The sequence below is a fragment of the Microtus ochrogaster genome, chromosome 10 (assembly GCF_000317375.1).
Source record: "Microtus ochrogaster isolate Prairie Vole_2 chromosome 10, MicOch1.0, whole genome shotgun sequence".
In the NCBI taxonomy this organism is placed as follows: Eukaryota; Metazoa; Chordata; class Mammalia; order Rodentia; family Cricetidae; genus Microtus; species Microtus ochrogaster.
Window position 1 is genome coordinate 76,966,279 of NC_022016.1, and position 4,064 is coordinate 76,970,342.

A 4,064-nucleotide genomic window follows, 5' to 3' on the forward strand; every position below is an offset into this window, starting at 1 on the left:
TGGTCTTGGGATAGACTTTATAGGGGTTTCATGACCAAACCATATAATAATCGTTTTAGAAATTCTTACTGGAGAACAAGTGAGCTACAACCCCACCCCCAGAACACACACACACACACACACACACACACACACACACACACACCACGGCTCACATGTGGAGGTCTGAAGACAACTTGTGGGAATTGGTTCTCACCTTTCATCCTGTAAATCCCAGGAATTGAACTCTGATTATCAGACTTGGCATCATGTGCCTTCTTCACCTGCTAAGCCACCTCACCAGCCCTTCATACAGTTTAGAAGACACACCAAGTCCGTGCAACAAACAGGCAAAAGAAAGATGAATGCATTGGTAGACTAGACTTCTGTGAGAAAGCTCTTCATATAGCTGGCACTCCAAGGAAAATAACCATTTTTGCAGGTGCTACACTCTGTATATATTTCAAGAAAAGGTGATAATTAGCATTTCCAGCAGAACAACATACTTCCTGCTTAGCTGAGATAATTGAATCTAACAGTCACACATACAAAAGACAGGTCCAGTAAGGCATCCCTTTCCGGGGTTTGAGAGTGTGCCATTCCACACACATTCTAAAATTAATTTTGTTTTGGTAAGGCTTATCATTTTAAATTATTTTTATGTGTGTGAGTCTGTAGGTCTGCACGTAACGGTAGACGCCCACAGAGGCTGGGAGCATCAGGTGTCCCTGAGCTGGAGTTGTAAGTTGTTGTGAGCTACCTGATACGGGATGGAACTCTGGTCCTCTGAAAGAGCAGCAAACACGCTCAGCCACTGAGCCATCTTTCCAGCCTTCCTGGCACATTGTCAGAGTGGCATGAAGAAAGCTGTGTAAATTCACCACCGTGGAATGCTCCACTTCTACTAGACATTTAGGTAAGGGCATGTCACCTTTACTTAAAAAGACCTCTTGCACCATCTTGTCTTTCAGATTAGCCTGATCTGGTCCGGGGGATGTGATGCCTTCTTCTAGCCCCTGCAGGCACTGCATGCACATGGGACACACAGGCACACATGAAGGCAAAACACCCAGATCTGTTATTTTGGAGACAGGGTCTCTCTACATAGCTCTAGCTGTCCTGTAGACCAGGCCAGCCTCGAACTCACAAAGATATGCCTGTCTCTTCTTTCCAAGTGCTGGGATTAAAAGTGTATACCATCCCACCCTATTAAGTTAAAAAAAAAAGGAAGAAAAGAAGAAGCACATACTGAATAAAAAGTGATAAAGCGTGAAAGGGGAGGTGGAGTCGTACTACTTCAAGGAGACAAAGAGCACACAGAAGCCACCTGTTCACAGTAGGTCATCTTGTTGAAATGATCCTGAATTAAAGTTTGGAGATTTTGAAGTGACAGTGTTTTGATGTCATGCACACTCCACTGAGGACCAAATTATTTTCTGGAGGTCACTATTAATTGCATATCACCTCACTAGCCTACTAAAAAACTACTTAAATTTCTCTTGCGTTCTATAAATGCTCCATAATTTCTTCTTAAATTTATAAAGACTATTAAGTGCTATGTCTTGTTGATGACTGAGCTAGGATCTCACTATGTTGTCTAGGCTAGCCTTGAGCTCATGATCCTCCTGCCTCCACTTCCCAAGTACAGGAATTAGAGTTGTGTATCTGTATGCCCTATTGAATTTTTTTCTCATGTGTAAGTGTGTGCAATATATGCTTCATGTATGTGTTTGCATGTGTGCAATTCCTCAATTGCTGTCTGCCTTATTCAATATACATTAACCAGAGAACTAGCCCATGTGGCTAGCCTAGCCATCTTACTCAGGGATTTCCGTGTCTCCATCTTCCTAGTGCTAGATATCTCCAAGCAAAGCCACCAGCTGGAGACCAAGTGTTCAAACCCACGAACCTATGAGTGTAGTTTCCATTCATAGCATCACCCGTGGCAAGTTCTTCTACCACAGAGCTACCTTCCCATCCTATTCATAAGTGGGAGTGTATTAAAAAAAAGTACTTTGTACCTCTGATGAAAATTTTACTTAAACAGTTAAAAATTGGAAAGATCAACCATGCTCTGTGCACAAAACATTATGACCTCTTTGTTCTTTGAAAGGGATAGGTGGTTAAGCACTTGGGAGACACTGAATGTACATAAATTTTCTCTTTTAAATTTGTGTTTGCTTATTAAGGTAATTGAGAAAGCCTTCAACCAGCATCGGTTCAACTTCTGAGTTTCTCTTCTAGCATGTTCACTTCTTCCCGTGAAAATGCTACTAGTTTTTGCATGGGTCTGTGTTTGAAATGCATCATTTTGCTTATCTGGTAAAACAGAGGAGAGCCTTGGTTCATTCTTTTTGTTTCCAGAAGCCGAAGAGCCTGCAACATGTCAGCTATCCCGTTAATACTTGTTAAGTAAGTAGATGTATTTTTACTGGATGTCCATCAACCTTTGGTATATAACATTGAACAATTAAACTCAGTCATTACCTTTGTGTAGCTTTCTGTGTGCTGGTGAGGGGGATAATCTTGTTTAAGCAAAAAATTAAATTATAGGTAAGAGTTAGGAATCGGTTACTCTTTAGAGTTATGGAAGCAAACAGAAAGTCCAGGCGGGGAATAAGGGAATAAAGAAGGGGGAATGTTGCTCTCAAGGGCAAGCAGCCAGCACTCTGGAGCATTCACACGGCACTCAGTAGTTAAGTAGGGTCTGAATAGTCGGGCATCACCTGCATTCAGATCACACACTGAAGCAGTTTATATTAGCTAAAGCCCTCACACAAAGCTGGTGACGTAACCAGAAGGGTTTACAAGAGCTTATAAGGGGGTCACTTACAGAGATGTGGAGGTGTGTGAAGATTTTCAAATCCAAACAGGTCTGAAGCCTAATAGTGCGTAGTTCTTAGCATGTGTGAGGTCTTGGGTTTAGTACCTATCACCGAAAACTAAAGATCAAAGACAGCCAATAGCTGTTAATGTCCTATAGCCATGACACATAGGCATAGCTAAAATTAATTGCACTTAAGTAACTTGGTTGTGAGAAGACAGCACAAACCACATGCGTGTAATTGACATTCGTGTAAGCAAAAATGAAGTCAGCGCTCCTGTCTGTATGGTCAGCCTGTGTTACAAACCTCACATACAGTGAGTGGCATTGCAGATAGTCGGAGGCAGATCATACATGTGTACTAAGAGTGTAAGAAGCACACCACAGACATTCTTTCTTGAACAGCAGTAATAATTTGTGTGTAAGGAACCTTTCTGTTTTAAAGAGGTATACTTCTGAAATTTTGCATACAAAGTTGTAGTTAAGCAGTCAGGGTAATTTTAAGGTTACTTTTTTTTTTTTTTTTTGAGACAGGGCTTCTCTGTGTAACAGCTGTGGCTGTCCTGGAACTCACTCTGTAGACCAGGCTGGTCTCAAACTCACAGAGATCTGCCTGTCTCTGCCTCACAAGTGCTGGGATTAAAGGCGTGCACCACCACTGCCTGGTTGGTTGCATTTATTTTTAACTGATATCTAAAAGTACAAAATTATACATGCTAATGGGATATTTGAGGTGTTTATTTAAATGTGTAGATTCTGTATTGTTTGGTTCAGGGTGACCACACCTGTCTCCTCAAACATTTCCTTATGGTGAAAAAATGCAATATCTTTTCTCCTAGCCTTCTAAAATAACTCACTATCATTAGCGACCGTCACCCTGCTACAGTGCCCCAGACACTCTTGCTCCTTTCTCTAAGAACTCACTGATCAATTTTCCCTATGCCCCCTCTTCCCCACATCCCCACCTTCAGGTGATGGCCACTCTACTCTTCACGTTGAGATCAATATTTAGACCCCAGAGGTTAGCGAGATCATGTGACACTTGTCTTCTGTGTCAGGCTTATTTCAATTAATGTAATGACCTCACTTGCATCTGCATCAAGTCAGGGCGATTTTTATAAGACTAGGAACCGTGCCCTATATTTATGTGTTCCAAATGAAGAAAACTATTCTCCTGGGATCTAGTGATGAAACCAGAGAAATCAGCAATAAGTCGGATGGAAATTTAAAACTATACTTGAACAAAGGTGTAAATTAGGTC